The 26,622-nt window shown below is 45.1% G+C and overlaps 1 protein-coding gene across 1 annotated transcript in view; it reads left to right on the top strand.

Annotated features, from left to right (window-relative positions):
• LOC126293507 (homeotic protein ultrabithorax-like) overlaps positions 1 to 26,622 on the top strand; it is a 747,590-nt gene that overhangs the window by 300,506 nt on the left and 420,462 nt on the right. The window lies entirely within an intron of this gene.

The raw sequence follows: 26,622 nt of genomic DNA, 5'->3' as shown, positions 1-26,622 counted from the left end.
CTCACTGGACACTGTGGCTAAGACCAGAGCTGTTTGAGTTATGCACTGTGAGGAAGCCTACGCAGCATGCCTTCACACGCGCAGAGTAGAATTTTTTTCGAGTTGCCACTTAGCCACAGTAGGCTTTTCTAGTGGTCCATGAAGTAACAGGGTGACACAGAAAAACAGGAACTTCCGAAATGCTTAGTGGCAGCCATGAGCTGTAAACAATCTCACCATTAAGTAATCGTCAGCCAGTGGGACGGTCAGGAGCATAGTGTCTTGTACCGTAGGGTGCCGGGTATCTTTCTACAACACAAATGCACACTTGCAGTTCCACGTTATTTATTTACTTGAACATATAGCTGCCATTGATAGTTATGATACAAGCTCTTCAATAATAGTCCACGTTAGAGTGTGCGTTTGCCATAAACGTGCTAGTTTGGAAAGTGCACAAAGCGAGTTGCGATGGTCTTTCAGCCTAGACTGTAATGGTCTGGTTCCCTCGACTCAATAACAAGGTACATCAGGGCTATATAATTCCTCAGGAATGAAGAGGCAAACATTCATTCTTAGTATTAACTACTGTTGTCTGCCCCTGGCAGCTAAGTGGTCAGCGCGACAGAATGTCAATCCTAAGTGCCTGGGTTCGATTTCCGGCTGGGTCGTAGATTTTCTCCGCTCAGGAACTGGGTGTTGTCCTACTCACAATCATTTCATCCCCTTCGACGCGCAAGTCGCCAAAGTGGCGTCAAACCGAAAGACTTGCAACTGGCGAACGGTCTACCCAATGGGAGTCCCTAGTCACACGACATTTATTTTACTACTGTTGTGATTCTGTTTCTCTAGAGGTAATGCGAAGTGGTTGTGACGCTACTAGATAGATTGAACTCTTTCCTTGACGCTCAGACCATAGTATTATTTAAAAATATCGTCTACGGTATACCTTAGGCTACATGCTTGATACTAGTATCAACCTATTTTTCCACATCTAGTTCCTTTTAGTATGTGCATCTCAAACATTTACGAATGTCCGAGAGAACACTGCATCGTTCTCCTTAAAACTCGGGCACTGCAGTATCACAATAAGCCGCCGTTACCAGGCAGCGACTGTCAATTAGAATGTCGTCCACTGTACGCGAACTGCATAATGTGTATACGAGTACAGTTTGTAAGTCAGAAACTACAACATATGGTAGTTTGGGGTTTGCCATGGGTCTTGTACTCATAGGCGACCGCTGACATAGAACGGGAAATCTGGATTTGAGTCCGGTCCAGCGCAAATTTTGATTGCAATCATTCCCTTACACAACTGATGGTTGTTCGTATTCGCAGGTGCGAATGCTTTTCATATAATTCAATAAGTATAGCCTCTATCGACGACTATATTTTCCACCGATCAGCTCTTTATATGAACGATAATCGGTTCAACAAGAGAATATAAGCTTTTTAAGTGTGGCGACACACAAGAATGCTGAAGAGTAGATCGGCAAATCACGATTTGCTGACTAGAACTGGGTAGAAGAGAAATATGTGCCACAGCTTGACTAAAAGAAGGGATCTATCCATCAATTTCCTTGAGTCTTTGTTCACTTCAACGCGGGGTCGGCCTTGTTACTATGGATTTGGCAATGTTAGTGTTACAGGGTGGCGGGCTGCCCTTCCCGTCGCCACACCATACCTCAGCTGTCTACGTCTAGTGTAAGCCATGAAATAGTGCGAACGGTTTCAGATGTCTGCGAGTCATGTAATTGAGACGGGACATGGGAACCATACCGGGATGCACCTAGTGGGATGTGGAAAACCACCTAAAAACCACATACAGGCTGGCCAGTACACCGGCCCTCGTCGTTAATCCAGCGGGCCGATTTGATCCGGAGCTGGCGCGCCCACCCGAGTCCAGGAAGCAGCGCATTAGCGCTGTCGCTGACCTGGAGGGTGACTAGAAGAAGGGATCGATTTATAGAAAACATTCTGAGACATAAGGGATCGTCAAGTCTAATATTCGATGGAATTGTGTGTGAGCTGGGGAGGAGAGGTTAAAAATTGAAGGAGGAGACCAACAGATGCACAGAGTAAGCAGGTAGCGTGGGGACCATAACAACAATCGTATATCGCGAAATTGTTGAATGTGTGTGGAAGTGGACTGTACTAGGGTAGACAGAGTTGCCTCTCGTCTCGCTGACGACCTCAAACGCAGGAGGTGTAACCTGGCGCTATTTGAGAGAGCGGATGTTTTGCAGGTGTTTCTTGCCGCGGGGCAGAGGGCCTTCGGAATTTTGGCAGGCGCCACTTCCGCCTTCACTGGCCGCCCTCCACGTCGACGTCTACGTCTTCATCGCGCTCTGCGCCTCGCCCGGTGTCTAAAACTACCTGCCCGGGCAACGGACCGTAAATTAGCGTGCCCCGCGGCCATCACCTGCCACTCTCGAGGTATCCGCGTTTCTCTTTCGGCGAACGACGCCGAGGAGAGGGGAGAGGGAGGCGGAGGGAGAAGGCAGACACAAAATGAGCGTCGATTTCCGCTGCGTCTACCGTTGCCAATTGGGCTCCGGCGTCATTACGTACGGTGCTGCAGCAGCTTTCACTGCAGCGAACCGACAACAGCCTCATACGATCGGCCGAGGAGATAAATCTTAATCATACGCGTGCTGTGTGTTTTCGTTTCGGTCGAGGGTGGGATTCGCATGAAGGAAGAGGCTGTTCTGTTCCGCTTTCGGCCACCTAGATTTATGTTTTTTGAAGTTCCTCTAAATCGCTTAGGAGGAATTCGGGGTGTTTCCTAGGACAAGGACGCACATTTCCCCTAAATAAAGCGCGTGTTCCATCTGTAATGGCAATGCCGTCCACCTTCCTCCACTTTCCTCATCTGTATTTCACTCCACATTTCAGTCAGTGTCTACCAGTGAGGGGTTGTTCGTTGAGCAGAACGAGACGATTTTAACCAAATGTGGCCTGTCCAAGTGCAACTAACGAAGAGTGACCTGTGCGGACTCCGTGTGTAAGACAGCGAAGTGGAAACTGAGGACACTGCGCGGTCATTCTAAGTGCAAAAGACGCCGATCAACATGGACGATACGAACTGTGTACTCTGTTATTAATGCGGAAAATGTTCAAACGGCTCCCCTTTCTCGTCAAATTCTGGGCAATCTTCTGAGAAAACGATGCCGGTTACTGTATCTATCAAACCCACTAATCTCAGAAACACATCCCTACATTTTTCAGTTAGCCGAAAAGTAAGTCACTTTAAAAGTATATTTTGGTTAACGAAACGGGACTGCAAATTTGCTTACCGTATACTTAATTTTGAACAACACGATTTCCCTTGGTACTTACAAATGAAGATCGAAGTATGCAAATTCAGGGCCATATCGGATGTAAGTCTAGGAGCGGATAAAAATCAACTGAAAGTGTCGCCGCCGGTTTAAGTAATTCTACTTTCTAGGGGACTGATTACCTCAGAAGTTTAGTCCCATAGTCCCTAGAGCCATTTGAACCTAGACAAACAAATCTTTGCATAATATTCCCCTTTGTCTTCCCACACGACAGCGTATAATGTTCTTCGGAAATTTCGTTTCTATTCACTCCATTCTTTTTATTTACCCAATTTTACGAGTACATAAAAAATCCAATCCACTGACGGTAAAAAATAAACGTTGGTGTGTTGTTTCCGCTACCTGCTTTGCCTCATCCTCCTTCGTGAGTGCTCATGGCTCCTCTTACCCTCTCGTATTCAGCACCAGATCCGATGATTGTGAATGAAACATCAACTGACAGTATCGCTAACTTTGAAATTCATAATTTCCCTCTTAGATTCGTTCTCTGCCAACCTAGACAAACAAATATTTGCACGGCATTCCCAATTGTCTTCCTACCGGATGACATAGCACTTTTTTGGGAGTTTCCTTTCTAATCACCCCCAACGTTTCTATTTACCCAGTTTTACGAATGCATCTAGAAAAACATCTGTTCCAGTGACGATAAAAGCATTTGCGGGCGTGCTCTTTCCACTACCTTACTTCGCCACACCGTTTCTCGCGTGTGTTCGTGGCCTCTCTTTCCCTCTACTCCCCTGCCGCCAGACGCCGTTCCACTGACCAGTGGCGATGCAGGCACATTCCGGGCACGCGGAACGCATCAGAGCACATCACTGCAGGCGAACGCCTGACGGCTGTCTTCCAGCATAGCTGGAATCGTCCGTCCAGCGCTGGAGAGCTTCCCCGGGGTAAACGTAGCACAGCGCTGTTGGCGTTAGTTGCGCTACACTACCCGGCCCGTCTCGTTTCTTCGAGGGAAAGGCGCAGTAAAAAAAGAGCGTGCATTCCATTTGATCCAAAGTAATCTGATATAGTTCCCCGCCACTGTCGCTAACAGGAGCACTTACGCTTCCTTTCAAAACGCACTGCATACACGAGGTGTCTCTATTCAGAGCAACCAGTACTCCAACAGCGACTAAGTAGAGCTGCTGCATGCCGCTAACAGTCAGTGCAGACCATGGCGGCAAGTAAGTCGTTTCTAGAATAAAAGTTCTCTACTGTCCCTGTTAATAGAAACAAATATCCCATTAGACTATTGGTCGTCCAAAGTTTTGCTCAAGAGCCAATACTGGAACTGCGGGGCGACGTCTCGGGCCACATATGAAAATACTGACACAAATTATCGACAGGTAGAAGCCGATCTCGGAGAAGATCAGTTTGGATTACACAGAAATAAGGGGGAAACGCGAGTCCATACCAACCCTGCGACTTCTCTTAAGACAGGTTAAGGAAAGGCGAACCTACGTTGGTAGACATACAGAAAAAAATGGTTCAAGTGGCTGTGAGCACTATGGGACTCAACATCTGAGGTCATCAGTCCTCTAGAACTTAGAACTACTTAAACCTAACTTACCTAAGTACATTACTCACATCCATGCCCGAAGCAGGATTCGAACCTGCGACCGTAGCAGCAGCGCGGTTCCGGACTGAAGCGCCTAGAACCGCACGGCCACATATGCCGGCGGACATAGAGAAAACTTTTGACAATATTCACTGACCTTCTCTCTTTGAAATTATGAAGGTAGCAAGAAGAAAATACAGGGAGCGAAAGGCTACTTATAGCTTGTACAGAAACAAGACGGCAGTTACAATAATCGAGGAGAGTGAAAGGGAAGCATTGCGTGTGGAGTTGTAACCTGTTCCCGATATTATCTAGTCTGTACACTGAGGAAGCAGTAGACGAAACCAAAGAAAAATTCGGAGTAGGAATTTAAAGTCCATGGACAAAAAATAAAAATTATGAGGTTTGCGAATGGCACTGCAATCCTGTCAGAGACACCAAAGGACTTGGAAGAACAGCTGAACTGAATGGACATTGTCTTGGAAGGTCGATATGAGGTGTACATCAAAGAAAGCAAAACAAAGATAATGGAATGCAATAGAACTAAATCAAGCGATGCTGAGAGAATTAGATTAGAAGACGAAACACTGAAAGCAGTACATGAGTTTTGTTATTTGTGTGGGAACCAGTGTCACGCATTGCCAGTAGGCGAACACCAAGGGTAATTTTTTCCGATTTTGTTTCAACCTTTTTTTGTATGGACAACATATTTGCTTTGAGGAACGGAACAATTCCGATGAGCACCTTGCCAGCAAACTCAACGTAGTGAGGTAGCAGTGTACACAAGCGGAGCTGCGCGATGTCTTGTCTTCGCTACCGTTTTGGGTAGCGAGGGTTGCATATCTGGTAGGCGCTACTGTATGCCTCACCCAAAGCAGATAACAAGGTCATGGTGTATGGTAATTGTATGAGTGTTCTCGCGAGAGCTTGTATTTAGGATGCATTTTGCTATAATCCGACTTATTCCGTGAGAAAACCACCTCCTCGCGCGAATAAAGCTGTGAAATTACCTCGGTGAGCCGGGTTCTCTGTATTTTTGTTGGATTTTCACCCACTGTTTGTACTGTACCCTTGTATTTCAGAAGCCCGGTTCAGCTAAGTGCTACCGTGTCGTAAGGGTTTGTCGTTAACATTAGCACTTAGGTACACTAAGGCAGAATAAATCCTCGAAAATTCGGAGGCGAAAAGTCCTTGTTAAGGGAACTTTCTTGTTGTTCTTTTTCTTTGGGCCAGTTGAAAACGTAATAGAAAGTGACAGTTGAAGTAGAAGTTCCGGGCTATCATACAGACGACGATGAAACGGTAATTCTAGGTAGTAATATATTTTAAAAAATCCTTTCTTGAGTGACACTTCGCCTGGTGATTTTCATGCTGGCCTCAACTTATCTTTCTTCATCAGCCAAACCCTTTAGTTATGCACAGTTCCTGTACTCATATTCACCAATTCTATCTAACCTCTCCGACATTTTACGATTATAATCGCCGTCTCAGCTCCCCCCTCCCCCCTCCCTCCTCTCCATCAGTAAGTATTTTTAAGATATTTCTTTCTTCATCAATTTTATGCACACCTTTCCACTTGTAATGAATTCTGTTATAATACAATCATGTTTTAGTTTGATGCAGGCTGTTTCATATTTTCATATCTTCTGAACTACTTTATCCTACATCAACTGAAACGTGCTTACTGTATGATTCGGTGTGGAAACAGAGGGACACACTTTCGAATTTCATGTTGTATGACTAATTGTTTACTACATTCGCCATCGTGGTATTGCACGGTAAGTAGTCTACCCCTATTCAAAAGTAACTTGGTCCTGCTCCACTTGGATCATATTTTCTATATCTACCTTTTAAATTTTTACGGTTTATTTATAACTATGCAGATTCATATCTACGCAGATACGTATCTGTTCTCTGCAGCACTCCCTAACTTGTGTTTCTAGGATAATTTTACCGCTATATTTATTACGCGAAATGTATGTACATCGACGGTGGATTGTAGTGGGTGTAGAATATGTTACATGACTTGCTTCCACACATCCGCTCTCTAAATTTTGAGGTTCGTGTCTTTATATGACTCCCAGTGGCCCTCTTGCAGAGTCTGTCACTGCAGTTTGTTGAGCTCTTTGCTGCCAGTCTAGTACTGATCACACAAATCAGTGATCAGCAACGCTACAGTTACAAAATATTACGCCCTCTCCCCCAAACAAACAAACAGACACACACACACACACACACACACACACACACACACACACACACACACACACACACACACACACACACACACACTCACTCACTTTCGCCTTCCCTTCCCTACCCCAATGCTCACAGACAGATTACTAATATTTTTGAAACAATTCTCATTTATGATTCTGTGTCCGCTGGACATTTTTTAATATATGGCATGTTTTGATCTATCTGCATCGTCTTCAGATGTATGCAGTTCCGTCAGCACCCTGTCGTGTGTGTGTCACAACTTCATATCACTGTACTACAGTACGATGTTCTGACACCGATACGACGGATTGCTGACGTAACTACATAAATCGAAGATAATCGAGAGAGAACGGAGCATGTCAGCTAATAAAAAATGTGTATCTGAGACTGAACAATGAATCAGAATTGTCGTAACAGTTTCTGTTCTCTCGCGATCAATATGTCGTCTACAGAACTCATTTTTCTATGCCACATCAACTTTTCGTATACTGGTCTACAGACAAGTTATTAGCTCCACTCTCCGTTTTAGTTATCGATGTCCAAGAAGCAGTTCACGAAGATACAGTACCTCTGTGAGTAGCGTGACCAGAAGGAAACGAATCATTTCTTGGTTTGTACTGCACGCTGTCCACTGCAGTTGTAAACACGCCGCGTCGGTGCTGCGCGGTGAAGGAGGCGGAGCAGATAAGAGACAGATAATACTCCGACCGCCCACTGCATTTCACATCAAATGCCACTCCCGTCTACCGGGAAGTATGCGCTAGGTGGCTCTGGGGGCGCCGATCGTATCAGACACGGAGCCCCCCCCCCCCCCCCCCCCCTCCTATTCCGCGTTCTGCAAAAACCTGCTAGTTACTGCCTGCGCCACAACGCCGCACATACCTGGCGTCTTTTTCTACCTCCGCCTCGCTGCTCGCGATAAGTTCTTGCACGCCACGGTAAACAGACGCCGCCGATCATAGCCGGACGCACAGTGCCTGCCGTGTTTTTATTTTCAGTCACGCATCCTTTCAGGGTCGCCACTTTTGCGACGCACGCGCTTCTCATCCGACGCTCGTAAAGCTCCGAGGTATGTCCACTTTTTTGTGTGTAGAGTGATGGCCACTCGAGCGTGGACTGTGTAACTTCAAAAGAAGTCCCAAGCACTGTAGATTAATGTCACCAAACCGCTCTGCCATTTTTAGTGTTTCTCCCTATACGTATTTTACGTATAAGGCTGTTCGCCGACAGTACTGTTATTTACAGAGAAGGACCGTCATCTGACCTCCACAAGCAATTACAAAGCGACTTGAACAGAACTGCTAGTCGGTATAACAGACTGCACTTCTTATTAAGTGAGGATAAATGCAGCATAATGCTTATAACGAAGAAGAGGAATACAATAGTATCTGATGACACGATGGCACCTCACATCCATAAAATAGGACTGGTACTTGTTGCAGACGATATTAGTGACACAGTCGTATTTTTTCTTCAAGGGCCTATTCAAATGTTTTTTGAAAAATGCCTTTCCGTTCATTTCGAGAGTTCTGAGAGGTATAGTAATTCCAACAACTGATATAGGGCGTGAGTAACAGTCAGTAAACAGGTAGAATGTGCTCTGTTTTTGGATATACACATTGATGAAAGCTGTACTGGAAAAGGCTTATTACTGAGCAGCTCAAATAGTTAAATTGAGCTGTGTTCCTCTTCATATAATTTCCAGGAAGAGTAGAACAAATATCTTTTATTTCCGTCAGTGATCACAAAACGTTTGGTCCTTAGACTACCGGTTTCCCTCAGCAATGACCATCTTCAGATCTGTTTTATAACGTGTCCTAAAATAATAAAGCCGTAGAGCCATCGTCACAAAATATACACAAAATCAGCCTAGCTTCGTCGCATAATACGCTGTAAACTAGACCACAGTCCTGGCGGAGTCACACTGTATATTTAGTTACGATGCCACTATGGCTTTATTATATTAGAACATGTTTGAAATCAGAATTGAAGATGGCCATTACTTACTGAAACCAGCAGAAATGGTTTGTGATCACTGACGGAAGTAACAGAAATTTATTCTTTGAGTAGCAGCTCGTCTTGGAAACACACGAGTCAACCTCTCAAAATATTTTGCATATTGCTGCTCACTAATCCCTTACGGAATAATTTTCTGGGCTAACTCATCACTTCCGAAGGAAATACCGACTGTACAAAAGCGAGCAGTCACCTTGTCACTCTTCAAAAAGTTTGGCTTTTTAAGTTCACCTCAATCGATAACGAAATTCCTTAAAAATATTCACCACAGATTGAGAAGAATTACAGTGTCCATACCTACAACACTACAGGAAAAAAATACCTTTATCACCCATTATTAAAGCTGTCAGTGGCTCCTAAAGGAGATCAATATGTATCAACAAGAAAGGTTGGTCATGTGACCAGTAACATAAAATTTTAAAGCAAGTTTTAAATGTAACGTAAAAGCAAGCTTTAAATGTAAGGTAATTTCCTCTGGACAACTTGCATTCCACTGAAGAATTTTTATTTGCAAGTGATAAGCCCGAAAAGATAGTTTCTGCTGAAGATGGCGTGCATTTGAATGTCAACATCATGCACGACTTGTTAATTTATTGCTTGTTTACTACTAACGCTATTTCTAACACAGTTCGCTGTGTTTGCTTATATCATTGAAAAGTAGCTATAAAATCAAATAATGGTGCGACAGATAGCTGAGGAAATATGACGTCATAAACATTGACTTGCCCGAAAAACTTGTTTTTGCTTAAAATGGAGCTCAAATTACCCACACTGTATTCATTTAGTGTATCATAACGAGAGCACTTAGAGACTTCCAACAAACTTAAAGGGTAATTTCAAACCTATTCTCAAGTTTTCTCGCTTACATGCTTAACGTCTAATATTAGACACGCCATTCATTTTTTAAGTAACCGTACGGAGGGACCTGTTTTATATATGGGAGTACGAGACTTAAAAAAATCGGCGGTTTACTGGTATGTACATATACAGTAAACTAATTCGTTCCTCATCATTTCGATAAAAACATCGTTGAAATCATCCGCAGAACTTGTAACTAACTATAAGAAGCGATATGAAATGTGGCGATTACGTCAAATCTCCATTAGGAAGTCGAATAAATGAGTTTGATTTTTAGAAAAATCGCGCAGAAGACGCAACAGTCATCAGTTATAGAGAGGTGTTTCAGTGTTTGGAGTTCTCAAAGAGTAGGCATGACATCAGCTGCTCCAGCTCAGCATTTTTGTTCTGGTTCTCCATATGTCATTATTATCCTAGCTGCCCTATATTTCCTGCACCGCACCTTACATTGAAACAGTAATCGTTAACGTCACATCCGTAGCTTCATAACAAATGGTTCAAATGGCTCTGAGCACTATGGGACTTAACAGCGGAGGTCATCAGTCCCCTAGAACTTAGAACTACTTAAACCTAACTAACCTAAGGACGTCACACACATCCATGCCCGAGGCAGAATTCGAACCTGCGACCGTAGCGTTCGCGCGGTTCCAGACTGAAGCGCCTAGAACCTCTCGGTCACTCCGGCCGGTGCTTGATAACAGCCACAGAGGTTAAAGTCAGCTGACCGCAGACTGACACTAGAAAGGAAAAGCTGTCCTGAGGAAGTGAAATTTGTTAACACCAAAGACAAAATTAAGCGTTGGGATATCTTTTCTGAAAATTATGTCGATGTCGTCAGAAACGTTAAAGCCACCGATTTTTTTTCTTTTCTTTTCTCACGCTGGCCAGTACGCGAATTCGTAGCGCTTATGAGAATATCCCTTCGATAATTTTCTGATCTCAACCAGTTTTTGGCACGTCGCCCTGCCAGTGTAATTTGATACAACCCGTCCTTTATGATCAACGACTTCCACGAAGTGTAAGCACGCTGGTTTGAATGCAAATTCCTCAAGGAACCGGATAGTGGATCAAGTCTTGCGATTACAGGAATCGAGATACATATCAAATTACTTCTCGTGAAAAGGAACCATTTTAGCCCGCGGATTTCGCGGAGATCTCAAATGGCAGTTATTTCATTATAATACGTTCTGATATTTGCCCGGAATACGGTCATAAATCTTGTACTAAAGTAGCATCCATCAGCTCTGTCCGCTGTACGCCTCTTTATCATGAAACTGCGATCGCTCAAGTGTAGTTATACACAAGATACAGCGAGCGGTATCCATACAGAAAATCACTTCTTGTCCTGCCTCTGGTGCTTCAGCCGTTGACGTGAATTTCAACCCTATTGGTGCCCCCTTGTACTCGACCAGTTTCTGAGATGTGCTGAACTGCCTGTACCAGCTCGCGACTGATTCTTTAGAGGATAAGACTTCCACGTGCAGAACAGCTTCAGACGTGTTATTGCTTTACAAGTGAGTTATTGTGTTAAATATTTGACGTTGAGAAGGCAAGCGAGAAAAGTTTAAGACTTTTGAAATTATATTTATGGTATTTTGTATGTCGTTAAGTGTTCTAAGTATCAGATACTGGATGAGTATATCCTGACTATAGAGGTATAAGCTTCTGTTCAGTAAAATCGAAGTTGCAATCAAGCGATGATGAGAAAGTGCCCATGGTTCGTAAGATACACACTTTAGAGTCCTTTTACTACACCTTTTTCCTTCGAACAATCGATCGTATCATGTCCATGAATACTGAAAATGCTCCTGGGACTACACTCAGATTGGGTTGGCTCTCGTTACGTGAGATTAAACTACTACCCACAAAAGAGCAATTGAAAGATGACCCCTATAGAATATTAATTTCTGATAAAGGTAAAAGAGTGTTTCTTTTGCTATATGTTGTTTATGAACAAACATTTTTGCTCTAGCGTACTTAGGATACACACGAGTGGCTTTTTTCCCCTATTACACTGGTTTGTTTTAATGTACAGCGCAGCGTAAGACCCCGGAGGAGACGAAGCCTGCTTTGTAGTTTGCCGGAAATCTCTTCTAGGAACAGCTTTTGCCAGCACCGGGTCGTAGCGACACAGGTCTATAGGGGACAGCGCGACAGGCAGGGCTGCCAACGTGCCGGTAGTACATACATCAGTGCCAGTCCTCCGGGGCTGGCGGTACATGCGTCAGGGTCCGACACGGCTCGTGGACAATCCTCCATCTCTCTCTGCATCTCTCCCTCTCCCTCGCTCTCCTCCCTCCCCAAACTCACTCTCTCTCTCTCTCTCTCTCTCTCTCTCTCTCTCTCTCTCTCTCTCTCTCTCTCTCTACAGGTCTCCTCTGACAGTCACCCCGAGTGGCCGGCCGAACAGGCGCTACACACACAAACACACACACACACACACACACACACACACACACACACACACACACGCACGCAGGAGAGCATGCACGACGCTCCCCACGAACGTGCGTGTGGATATACGCCCGGCTCCTGTCGCTGCCTAATTGCTGTCCCGGCGGAGTGGTGGCGGGAAGTCAATGGCCCGTTTGTTGGCAGCCCTGTTCGGCCGTGGTGGAGCTAGCTTCTCCGTCGGCCACAGGTCACGAAGCACTGCCGCCACCCTCGCAGCAGGTGCCGGCCGACAGAATACACCTTCCATAGAAACGATGTTAGTAACGGAAGTTCCTCAGGGCTTAATATTAGGACCTACACTATTTGCATTTCATACAAAAAACAATATTGTCAAATTAAGTCGTGTGATGCTAGGAATGTTTATCGGGAGATTGGGGGATAAAACATGATAGGATGGCGGTTTTCCAAAGGATGGTCAGGTGTATCTGATTTTTCGGGGTAGCTGAGAAAGCGGTGTGCTGGCCTTACGCCCCTTCATATCTTATCCAGTGATGCCTATCGGCAGAGAATGACGTGGATTTCCGTCGGTGTCGTTGGGCATTCCGAGGCCTGTTCGAAGTAAGTTTTCTTTTTTTTATGTGCGCGATGGTGCCTCGATGCTCCATGCGCTGTTTCAAAATGTGTACTGACGTCATTGCAATCGTTGCCATTTGACAATGACCGTAGAGTACTTGGACGAAAGCTCATGTCATCTCCAATTTAATTATTTTTATAGTATTTCATTATTATTTATTCAGTGTGTGGCTCTTGCAACAAACGTGTGGCGATGTTTATTTGGTCTAGTGGAATAAAAAATAGAACTGACAGACAATAAACACGAATCACTTGATCCATAAAATAGCGGTATTCATCCGAAATGAAACTTCGTCCTCTGCTAATATCTCTCGTTCTGCCATCTTAGGAGCGAACTCTGAAGAAGTTTCGTTACATATGAACTGTCCAAATATACTGGTTCAAGTAATTCACCGTGATAACATGAAGATTCATATCGAACCACATTTTTAAAACGAATTATATATCAGTTGGCTTATATTTCCTCTCACTCTTCTCATTATGGTAACTATTGTAGTTTTTATCTATGGATTGCCTGTTGTAAATGTGAATGAAATAACCAACAGTTGACATAAAAGTTTTCTGAGTACTGTGCCACGTCATAATGCAAAAAAACTATACGGCAGAAACCAATGTTTCGGTCAGTAGACCTAGAACAGGGCCACTGTAGGAGTGGCCGAAACTTTTGTTTCTCCAGTATAGTTCAATATTCAGAAAATTTTTGTATGAACTTACTCTGGACGTGGAAGCCTACGCAGTTATATAGCCAACATTACTCTCCCATCGTGAAGATATTCCGTCTTGATTAAAGCACTGACCTGGTTCCTAAATGACCTGAGACCAATTTTCTGAGGAAAAAAAGTCGTGACTATTAGAAAAAAAAAACGCTTGAGGTGCATCAATTATCTACTGAAGTTTTCCAGCGTGTTGCTTGCAACAGAAGTACGCTGTGGATTCTGTTTTTGCTAAACACTTAGTTACAGTCTCCTTTAATGAGACAAAAGCACATATGCAGCGAAGTCCTTCAACAACCCAGGCGCAAGGCGACGAGGGTCTCAGGTCACTGTGGGCTTCATCCATCCGCCGTCGACAATTTTCTTGCCTCCTAAGGAAAACAAAATGGAAAGAGAAGTGCAGAGAGAGAGAGAGGAGGGCGGGGATGTAGGGTAGGACAGTGAAAGAGAGAGGGAGAATAAAGCAAAGAACAGAAAAGGGAAAAACAGGGACTACTCGTCAGAGAGATGGGTTTGCGAAGATGGACCGCGAAGGCGGCGGTTTGCGGGTGACCCCTGATCCGCTGGGAACGCCGTCCATCAGCGCCGCCGGTGCAGTACTGTTATTACGGCGGCTGCGTCTTCATTAGCAGGCAGGTAGCGTGCGCTTCGAGGAAGCGTCCTTCGAGGGTAATTACGGATGACGGGGAGGGGAGGAGGGAAAAGGGGGGGGGGAATAGAGGGACGCATGCGCCTCTTCTCTCGGGCGCCACCTCCATTTGCCACTCTGTTACCGTGTGGGGTTTCAGCAGGTGACAGCTTTAGTGGAGGTTAACCCCATTCTCTTGAGTTGCAGTCGCAACGCAGAAATATCCAATGAGATGTATCACAGTTTGGTTGACAAAACAAAATCGATTGACTCTAAGGATGAGTATGTTTTAACCACAGTAGAAGATATCACAACCGTTGTCGTTGCTGTCTTCAGTCCGAAGACTGATTTGACCAAACTCTACTAGCTACTAAGTCCTGTGCAAGCAATTCACGATGGGGCCAGATGTAATGGACAGGAAGCCAGTACTTCTCCTGAAGATGAGGGGAGAAAACTAGTTGAAACGTTGCGACAACATGACGATACGTCGACTTGGGTGATAAATCGAGAAAATTTAAGTGGTGTGCAAGCAATTCAGGTTGTGGCCAAACATAATGGACAGGAACTCAGTACTTCACCTGAAGATAAGAGTAGAAAACTAGTTGAAACGTTGTGACAACATGACGGTACGTCGATTCGGGTGATAAATCGAGAAAATTTAAGTGGGAGTGGTTTTAATATGGGTGAAAAACACATGGCCAGGTATTCACGTAATGGTTGCAGGACATAGGTTAGAAATAGAATTGAAAATAGCTCAACAACGACATTCATAAGCAAGGGAGAGAGTTGGGGGGGAGGGGAAGGTGGAAGGGTGGGAGAGCTTACAGTTCTACCTAAATAATAATAATAATAATAATAATAATAATAATAATAATATATACTGATTCACTTGGGTTCTTGTAAGGAAAGGACATTCTTTAACATACAAACATTTTTTTTATCATAAGAAAAAAAAACACAATCTGGTCTAAAAGTACCCAAACACTCGTGTGGAATGCTGAGTTGGCCACTAGATGTCACCGGAAGCGGACCCGTCAGTATGAAAATAAGTCAGTTCAGACGTCGTAACAGCAGAATGGGTCGATCGGAACGTGGACTAGTCGTTGGATGTCACCTAAGTAACAAATCCAGCAGAGTCATTTCTTCCCTACTCGATTGTTGATGATATGGTTGTGAAGCGGAAATGCGAAAAAACTACCACAACTCAACCAATTGTAGGCAGACCTCGTGTACTGACGGACACGGAAAGTTGAGGATTTCACAGGACGGTTGTAAAACTCGTATGAAATCAGCGGAAGGAATCATTCGTGCATTGCAATGTTCTAGCAGCAATTCGGCTAGCACAATAGATGTGCTTAGGAGGTTAAAAATGGACTACAACGATCGAAGGGCTAATCATAATCCCTATTTAAGACTGGTTTGATGCGATCCTCCACGAAATCCTCTTGGAACCCATGTCTTTAGCTGTTCGCTGATTGTGTCCCAATGTCTCTCTTCCTCTGCAGTTTTTATCCTCTACACATGTCCTGTCCTCCCGTCTCTTCATCTCGTCCGTGTTTTCCATTTACCCCTTTGCTCCCAGATTCGGCAGAGAACCTGCTCACCCCTTACCTTATTAGTCCACCTACTTTTCAACATTCTTAAGCAGCGCCTTATCTTAAATGCTTCGAATCTCTTCCGCACACGTACATTGTAGATGGTGGGTTTCCAGAAATGACATGATACGCGAGCAAGAAACGTGTTCTAAAATTCTACGACAGATCACTCTCAGAGATACAGGTCTATAGTTCTGCGCGTCTGCTCGACTGGGATCACCTCGAATTGCTGCACAGAGGCGTGCGATATGAGGTCCGACACGATATTAGAGAGTATGCCACGACTTTTGTCACCTGAGTGTAAAGGCGTAGGGTCGACACATCGTATGCTGGTGTCCAGCAGTAGGTGACCGGATACTACCCACCACATAGGCTATACGGTGGCAGCTGGACGATAGTTTGCGTGTGTTTGCTGCCTCCATCTCGTGAGGTGTTTGCCGCTGTTCGTTTGCGGGGTCATCAGACTGAACCCAGAACGCCGGCGGGCTCTACCACGTTCGCCTTCCTGAGATTCCCGGCTCAGCACGACCGCTTCTCCCAGGACTAGCGTACTACTCCTCCCTCCCCCCCCCCCCCCTTTTCCTCCGCCAGCTACCATGTAAGCGCGCTGGCGAGGCAGGGCGACACGCACGCTTAAATAAGCAGGAATCCGGTCCGCCGTAACTCTGGCAGATCCGGCGAAACAGAGAGATCACGCTCGGCCCGGACCGACACGACGTCTGTAGTCTGCCGTGGCGGCGGCGCAAACTCGCGAGCTGCGGCGTTCGGCGCGTTCCCGAATAAATAAATACGTCGAGCGGGCGGGCGAAACGCTAGCGGGAGGAGGAAGAGGCAGGTGGGCGGAAGAGGACGGCCAGAGGTAAAGGAGAGGAGAGGAGAAAATGATTTGTGCCTTAATTGCTCGGCACTGCGCTGCGTAGAGTAGCCACGCTCGCTTACCGACTTTTCATTTTTTTCGCCCCCTCCTGCCCCTCTGCGTCATTACTCTCGCTTTGTCTCTCTCTCTCTCTCTCTCTCTCTCTCTCTCTCTCTCTCCCACACACTATCGTCTTCTCTCTTACATCCCCTCCCATCTTCCCTCCCCGTACGTGAAGGCATCGTCGGCAGCGGGCCCACACGCGTGGAAGTGTACGAAATAATTAACTGTTGAGATTATTACAGGCTGCAAGTCTTTGAACGCTGTATTATAGACTGCTCTCCCGTATGTATACGTGTTTCCCGTGTGTGTGTGTGTGTGTGTGTGTGTGTGTGTGTGTGTGTGTGTGTGTGAATGTGTGTGTGTGCGCTCGTGAATGTGTGTGTGTACGCGCGTCTTCAGACGTACATAAGCTGCCAGGCACTACAAAGCTCTTCTAAACTTTATTTTCATTTGTCTTCGATTTTCGTAACCTCTCTCCCCCCTCCCCTTCCGGTAAGACTCTTCCTCGGCGATGATTACAATAATTAGGGAGCAAAGTGATTCGGTTACCCCTCCAGCGTAATCGCCACGTACTTGGCCGGCACGGAACGGCCACCGAATGCTATTGGCCGCTTGAGGGATCGGTTCCAAGTGAAGTGCCCTGAATGCTCTGGTACAGGACGAGTAATTGTTTTATTTTCTTACGTGTAGTTGTAATCTTCTTTCGCCTTTTTTCTCTAATACCAGTTGCTGACCACCTCTTGGTTACTTTTTTTTTCCCTGCCACTAACTGACCGCTTGTCGTTTCTTTGCAACTCGTGAACTCATTTACCCGTATTACACCGTTTGCTGCAAGCACCGTGTAATTTCCCTACGAACATTTCATCTTACATTTTTTTCTCACACTAGTTCATTTGCCAGTTATTTCTGCTTTGGAGAATAGAATTACGACAAATGATCGTTCATAATGGCCAGTTTTCGATGCTTACTAATTTGTCCTGCACTGTTTCCGCTCTGGAATTTGTTAAAGAATCTGCGATTTCTTTCAGATTAAAGTTTCTCTTCTTCTTGTATCATCAAGCTAACGCTATTCTGTCCGCTTTCGGGAATAAAAGAGCACCAATAGGAGTACTGGGTAACAGCTGTAGTCTGTTGGTCAGCAAATAAGCAGGCACCAGCTGGTAAACCTATGAATTTACTTCACCCGTTTGGGGTAGGACCCATCTTCAAGTTGTATGAACATCTTGGTGATTAGAAACATAAAGACAGCATGTAACCAAGAGAGCTGTTATCTGCTGTAAGACCTTTGTCGCATACTGTCTTCATGTATCCATTCACCAAGATATTCACGACGATGTGAAGATGGGTTCTATCCGAAATGCGTCATATAATGACATTGATTTTTCGGCTGGTGATTTCATATTTAGTGACCGAGACAGTGATTGTGCAGTACTCCCATTGATTTTCAATATGCTTGCATTCTGCCTGCATGACCGTCTCAGAAATAAAATAAAATAAAACCATAGCATCTCACAGTGACATGTAGTACAGTATGAAAAGAACAGGAAGAAAATAAAACACTAAAAATTTTACGTTATTCTTTTGTTCCCACGAACAGTATTCTACCAGCTATGTCGCATTTGGGATACTACGGAACAACGCTGAAGATTAGATAAGTACAACGAGTATGTAATGACGAGGCAGTGAATAGAATTGGAGAGACAAGAGATTTGTTTCACAGCTTGACTAGAAGTAGGGACTGGTTGAGAAGACACATTCCGAGACATCAAGGGATCACCAATATAGTGTTGGAGTGACGTGTGGGGTGGGGGTAAAAGCCGCCATAGATCGAGACCAAGAGATGAACACAGGAAGCAGATTCAGAAGGATGTAGGTTGCAACAGTTATTCGGAGACGAAGAGGCTTGGCCAGGATAGAGCAGCATGGGGAGCTGCATCAAACCAATCTCAAGACTGAATACCATGACAACAGCAGCACCATGTCGAGCTCTGACTCCCTTATTGTTCCGTTTAAATGCAGCTCTTACTTACGTCCTGCTATAAGTTCCTTTTCTCCACAGCTCGATTTATCACCTTTTCATTATTTTGTTGAACAGCTTGTATTTTCTTCGTATCTTAGCTACACTCCACACAAATACCCTCAGAAAAAACCATCAATTGCGTTGTATATCTGATGTTAAAATTTTTCAATTTTTCAGAAATGCTTTGCCTGCTATTGTCAGTCTGCATCGTATATTATCTCTTCTTATTTTGCTGTCCAAATAACAAAATTCATCCTCCTCTTTTAGTATGTTATTTCCTAATAGAATCTAATTTCCTCATCATCGCCTGATTTAACTCGCCTGTGTTCCGTAACATTTTCTTCAATTTTTTAAAACTTTTTTCTACATCTACTTTTTTATTTTTACGCACAAAATTTTTGAAATGAAATTCTGCAATAGTTGCATTACTTTTCTTCGTGTCCTTTTTCCTACTTTTTATTTTTTATTTTTATGACCATGTTATTACGGTTACTTTAATTTTGTCATTTCCCTTCCGCTTCTACTTTTTAAATCTACACCCAGTATTACCGAAATGAAATTACATTACAGTTGTTTTACTTCTGACATTTACTTTTTCTACTTCTACTTTTTACATCTACACCCAGTATTACTGAAATGAAATTCCATTACAGTTGTTTTACTTCTGTCATTTACTTTTTCTACTTCTACTTTTTACATCTACACCCAGTATAACTGAAATGAAATTCCATTACATTTGTTTTACTTCTGTCATTTACTTTTTCTACTTCTACTTTTTACATCTACACCCAGTATTACTGAAATGAAATTCCATAACAGTTGTTTTACTTCCGTCATTTACTTTTTTCTACTTCTACTTTTCACATCTTCACCCTTAATTAATGAAATTAAACGTCTTTACACTTGTTTCAATTTTTTTTCTTCTTGTGTTTATTACCTCTACACCCAAAATCTTTGCAATGAAATTTCGATCTAGTTAACGTAGATGTGTCGGTAGTGTAGTTCGTACGATCCCGCCGACTCGCCCGCCACGCGCGACATACAGTCGGATAGCCGGCGCACACTAGGCCGGCCCTGTGTTCATCCGGCCCTGGGCCCTTGGCAGCGCGCTCGCCGAGGCGGAAAGGGTGGCCACCGGCGCCCAGATTTATTCCCCGGCAGGACGGGCCACCCTATAAATCTCCCCGAGGAGCGGCGCTCCACCACCCCCTCCCCCTGCCCCCACCCACGCACACGCGGACCCGGGATTAATGCCACCCCGTTCAACCCCCGGCCGCTGTCCGCCAAATCCTCTCCGCACCACGGCCCGGCTGGCTATCCACACGTCGTTGCTACCCGGCAAGCCACTGCCTTCTCTGCTCGAAGACCCAGGCTCGGAGTCTAGCACTCGCTTACGTCACGCGCAAATCCAGAATTCGTCATCGTGCACCACTGTCCACTGCCACACGCTTCTTACATACTAGATGGAGAGAAAAATTCGCACCCTAGTACTTCAAAAACACGCACGGATCAAGTGGGTGGGATGTCATGACAACCCCCTCCTAAAATTACAGTGTGATTCAAAAGTAAACGTACACACTTCGTGGTGGTAATGTGTGCATCAAAATGAGGGTAAACTGTCAAAAAAAGTTTTGTCTGAGACTGCTTTATTTCCGAGTTCTGATGCATAATGTCATTTGTGGTAGGCATTACATCATGGGCCAGCACAAGCTTTTGACGTGTCGTGTTCGCCTGCGTATCGACTGATGTTGCTTTTTCGACGGTGTTCCTGCACACTTCTGTCGGAAGCCACAGAATATATCAAAATTCCTTACCCTGGTAACTGGACAGGTCGAGCAGGAGCAGTTGCTCGGCCCGTCACATCTGCAGATGTCAATCCCTGGACTTATACCTTTAGAGCCGTCTCAATGAGATGGCCACTGAGACTGTAACTCAACTACAGCAGCTAACTGAAAATAGCTGTACATCTATGCACGATAAGATGAACGGAACCTGCATCATTCCGAGAACGGTAAGAATTCGAGCACGTCACGCGAACAATATTTGGAACATGTCCTCGGGTGAAAGTACAGTGTGTAGTTAAAGTGATTTTCGAGTCCCTTTGCGTCTTTGTTTTCTGAGAAGAATTAATTTTGGTTTCGTTGCACTTGCGATCCCTTCTGAACTGCAAAACTCTGAAATAAAGCAATTTCAGGTAAACATTTATTTGTCGCGTTACTCTTATTTTGACTTATGCATTACGTGCATGGAGTGTGTACAGTTACCTTTGAACTACCCTGAAAATTAATAAACTGGCAAGGATATCTACGAATTGCTAGCGAAATTTAACACAGTTACTTTTGTGAAGCGGTCGGTGGACCTAAAAAAAATTAAAAACCCGCGTCAAAGCAGTTATGCGAGGTCCTCAGAGACTGTTTGCAGTAAACATGTGAGCCGTAATCTTGGACAATTGCTTCGGTCCTACGTGTTGTTTTCTCCATTCAGGTGGGCAACGTAAGGGCTGTTCTGGCAAGAGCCCCTGCCGATATTATTGGAGGAGGTATCCCTAGATATCAAAAAGAAGATGTGGCTCTAGTAAGATAGTCTTCCCTCGTCCACTTCGCAGGGCCAGTACGCGCAGCATTGACTTCTACTTTTGGCTGTTGGTGGCTCAACCACGGAGGAGCTGAACATAGGACAGCAAAAGACCAGGACATCACCCAACCAGACTTTTTTCTCTGTGTCTACTAGAAAACGGAAGTGTATTGTACACCTGTGGACTCTCAGAAGGAATTAGCTGCAGAGAATTCTTGCAGTACTCACACACGTACAGAAAAGATCTTACATTTTACATCAAACGCAGGATGATCTTATATGTCGATAAGTGCTCTCCACTGAATCCAGTGGGTCTCATTCTCAACATTCATTGTAACAGTGTTCGCAGTAATAAAGGACTGAAACACATTTTACATTGTTTTACTGTCAACCATTCCCACTCACCTCGCGGGTCGGTGTGGCCGACCGGTTCTAGGCGCTTCAGTCTGGAACTGCGCGACCGCTACGGGTGCAGTTTCGAATCCTGCCTCGGACATAGATGTGTGCGATGACCTTAGGTTAGTTAGGTTTAAGTAGTTGTAAGTCTAGGTGACTGATGACCTCAAATGTTAAGGCCCATAGTGCTCAGAGCCATTTGAACCATTCTGAACCACTTACCTCCTGGATATTCTGTACTCATTCAGTATGTGTTTCTGACACCTCGCTGCTTAACGAAATGTATCTGATGGTGTCTCCATCGACATATCTGTCAGTTTGCGCATGAATTCTTAATCACGCTGTGTATATACTTTCCTTGCTACTTGGCACTTTTTTTTTACTGTGAAACATTTGAATTTTGGGGGAATGAGTCACGTGTATACTGACAGTACGGGCCGTCATTTTTGTCTAGCGACATCCTACGTATAGGGTCACATTCCCATGGCTGTAGCTGAACATTTAGACCCGTTCGACGCGAGAACAACTGGGAGCGAGAGCAAATGCTATACGACACTGCGGAATTACGTTATATGAGCTCGACGCTAGGCCGTAATAATATACAGACTACACCTGGGCGGTTCCTTGTATCGGCAGAAAGGCGCCGCCGACAGGAATTTTGAGCTGTGGCCGCTAGCCGCCTGGAAACCGCATACTGCTGTAGCGGCGATCTTAATTACAGGCGCCGAAAACCAGTATCGGTGCAGGCCACTGGAGCCTGGGAGGGTCGCCAAATAAGAAAACGCGGCAGTAAGTCATCGTACAGTGGAAGATAAAGAAACGGCGACGAAACTGGTTCGCGGGGAGATGAAGGACAGCCCAGCGTTTAACACGGACTTTGCCAGTGATCCATCCTCCCGTATTTATGCTGCTCCGTTTTCAGCGATGTACAGTAGCCAGTCGTTACTATGTACCTCATCCACCAGGTGAATTCCGTAATTTTATTTTCTGCTGCCTCTTAGATTGAGACCGTCCTTTATTACCTTTGCTGGCGAGTTTTCCCCTCTTTTTGTTGTTCGTTTGACAGTGCCCATCTCTCCCTTCCTCCCTCCCTCCCTCCCCCCTCCCTCTCTCTGCCTCCCTCTCTCTCCCTCCCTCCCCTGCTCCCTTTGCGAATGCGAGCGAGGTGCACACGCCCGGCGAGATATTTAGTGGACAAATCCGCCCTATTTACGACGTCGAGCTCTGCATCAGTAGTGCTGGCGTCTCCATTGGGGCGCCGTTCGTGCTCGCTGTCCACAACATAGTGTACACTGCGTAGGAAGAGAGAGAGAGAGAAATAGAGAAAGGGAGGAAACAGGACAAAAAAAAAATACTGCTTTGAAATTTTAATCACTCATCGCGTGCATTCGAGTGTTTGTTTTACTGTGACCTCGTTCATTCAGAACGGCTGTCAGCAGCTCTGTAGCTGGCGAGCGAATATTTACACGCTCCCTGATCCCGTACTGTATAGTTCAGTGTTTTTTGTGACGCGCCGATGTTTTATCGCCACGCCGGGCACGAGCTCCGAACAAGCGCCAGAGAAATGACGCGAAAAGGACGATTTTCAGCTGGTTCTTTTTCTACCTGGAATTCGCTAGTGTTTTGCGCGAAAGTGGGATAATTTCAGTATACAGTAAAAATGGTCTAGGGTCATGGTTTATTGGTGAACTGCGGACTACTTACATTCTGTAAATAGCGTTGAGATGTTAGTTGTGTGGTTTGGTTCGCGGGACACCAGAAATCAATCGAGAATACGCAAACGTGGGAATTATTGTATTAACAAAAACAAGTAAAATTCATACCTTAGGTGAATTTTTCTTGTGAAAAGGTAACTGATGGAGAGCGAATAAATATTTCCATCTACTGGGAAATTGGGTCTCACTTACGCCGGTTGTCCTGTTCTTGTTGCTCATTCCCTTGTACAAATTGTACCAGAGGCAAGCTGATGACTGCTAGAAGATGCGATACAATTTGTAGTAATTGACGAAAAGCCATAGAGTAAAGCAGAACTTATATCTGGCGTTCCCGAAGGAAGCGTTGTAGGGACTTTACTGTTCCTGATATATACAAACGATTTAGGAGACAATCTGAGCAGCTCTGAGATTTGTTTGCAGATAACGCTGTCATTTGCCGTCTTGTTTAGGCCTCATATGGATTAGAACACGGTCAAAACCAATTGTGAAATAGTTTAGAAAAGATATCTCTGTGCTGGCAAGAGTGGCACTAGATTGTAAATAGTGAAAAGTGTGAAGTCATCCCCATGAACACTAATTTTGGTTAAACGATAAATCGCGCAAATTTAAAGGCTGTGAATTCAGATAAACACTTTAATTGGAACCATCACATAGATACTATTGTGGAGAAAGTGAACAAAACACTACGATTTTAGGCATAAGACTTAGCAACTGGAACAGGCCTACTAAAGAGACTGCCTACAACACACCTGTACGTTCTCGTCTGGCGTACTACTGTGCGGTGTGGGGTCCACGTACGATAGGACCGACAGACGACATAGAAGAAATTCGAAGAAGTGCAACTCGTTTCGCATTGTCATGAAGTAGGTGAGAACGTGCCAAGGATATGATACGCGAATTCAGGTGGCAATCAAACAATGGCGGGACTTTTTCACGAAGATTTCTCCTCCAATTGAGAAATAATTCTTTTTTGGTGTCCACGTACATAGGGAGAAACGATCATCACAGTGAAAAAGAGAAATCAGATGTCGCATGCGGAGATCTAATTGTTCGTTTTTACCGCGCCTTTTAGGGTGTGGAACCGTAGAGAAATAGCTTCAGAGTGTTTCGATGAACTCTCCGCCAGGGTGTAGTAAATTTACAGAACTTTTGCGCCCGAAGGACGTTCCAAGCTCAAAAAGTTATCGACTAGAAATCTCAACTGATGACAGGTATATTTATCCGAGTGAAAGGCTACCGTTATATGAGGTGTTGGAGCATCGTTTAGGACAGTCCGCTGAAATTCGGCGTTAACGGGGTATGGGAGCAGACGAACGGTGCTAATGCCCCTACGTCGCCTGCAGCGCCTTGTGACCATGTCGGTTGGATCCTAGTCGACTGGAAAACCGTGGGCTGGTCAGATCAGTCCTGATTTAAGTCGGTACGAGCTGATGGTAGGGGTCGAGTGTGGTGTAGACCCGCCTAAGCCATGGACGCAATTTGTCAACAAGGCACTGTGGCAGCTAATGGTGGCTCGGTAATGGTGTATTGTGTGTTTAGATGGGATGGTAGTCTGGTCCAGCTGAGCCGATTATTAATTGTAAATGGCTATGTTCGGCTACTTTCCAGCCATTCGTGATGTTCGCAAACAGCGATGGAATTTTTATGGGTGACACCAGACCACAATTGTTAGCTATTAGTTTGAAGAACATTCTGGACACTTCCTGGCAGATTAAAACTTTCTGCCGGACCCAGACTCGAACTCGGGAACTTTGCCTTCCGCGGGCAAGTGCTCTGCCAACTGAGCAACCCAAGCACGACTCAAGACCCGTGCTAACACCTTTAATTCCGCCAGTACCTCGTCTCCTACCTTCCAAACTTCACACAAGCACTCCTGCATACTTTGCAAAACTAGCAATCCTGGAAGAAAGGACGTTGCGGAGACATAGCTTGGCCACAGCCTGGGGTATGTTTCCAGAACGAGACTTTGCAGCGGAGTGTGCACTGATATGAAACTTCCTGGACAGTTAGAGCGAATGATTTGGTCACCCAGACCGCCCGAAATTGGACACAACAGAGAGGTTAGTTCGTGAACAAAATCCTCCACCGCCAACACTTTGGCAATTATGGACTGCTATAGAGGCAGCATGGCTCAACACAGATTTAGTGGTAAGTTCCAATAGGACAAAACTGCTGAGGTCATCGGTCCATAGGCCTACACACTAGTTAATCTAACTTATGCTAAGGACAGCACACACACCCATGCCCGAGGGAGGACTTGAACCTCCGACGGAGGGAGCAGCGCGAACAGGACAAGATGCCTCAGACTGCGCAGCATGGCTCAGTATTTTCTGCAGAGGACGTCCAACAAATGGTTGAGCCAATGTCATGTAGAGCTGCTGAACTACGCCGGACAAAAGGAGGTCTTCAGTGTACGGCACGATCTACGGCGGTGACTGAACCCGAGCCGCGAGGGCCGGTGTGGTTGGGCGCGCTTTTAACCCAAGGTGTCTTTGCTGTACCGTGTCTGCAGCTGCCAAGGAGGAAGAGGGACGGGGAGGAGGAGGAAAGAGAAGCAGCGTGGAGGGGAAAAGAAGTACAAAAAGTTATAAAAGAAGGAAAAAATCGGTGGGAAGGGGCGCTGGTCTCTAGACGGCTGCCCACGCTGCCCGAAGAGCCGCCAGGGGTGGCGAAAGTGGCCTCCAGCGCCACGCATTGCTCCGTGTTTCAGTACCGGGCTGGACAACCATGCGCTAAAGCGACTACTCGCCGCGACAATTGTTCTGGAATGTCACCTAATCCTAGTGCCTGTTGTTTGCTATTGCTACGCCCTGCTGCATTGTATTGGGCTGCTAAGGCTCTGCAGATACGGAAATGGTCCATGGATGTGGCGATGAAAACAATCGGATGGAAACAATCGATTCAGTCGCTCACTTGTATTTTTACGTATCATTTGAATTATTCATGTGTTCTTTTGAGTGAAACCAATCCGTGCCAACAACCGAATGAAAATAATTGATTCAGCTAGTAGCACAGTCATGTTATCCCTGTTCCCTTCAGGTCTTTCTTCTAGCGCATCGACCCGTCCTGTTGCTTCATTTTTAG

The sequence above is a fragment of the Schistocerca gregaria genome, chromosome 10 (assembly GCF_023897955.1).
Source record: "Schistocerca gregaria isolate iqSchGreg1 chromosome 10, iqSchGreg1.2, whole genome shotgun sequence".
NCBI lineage: Eukaryota > Metazoa > Arthropoda > Insecta > Orthoptera > Acrididae > Schistocerca > Schistocerca gregaria.
This window is presented reverse-complemented; position numbering and strand designations above follow the sequence as displayed.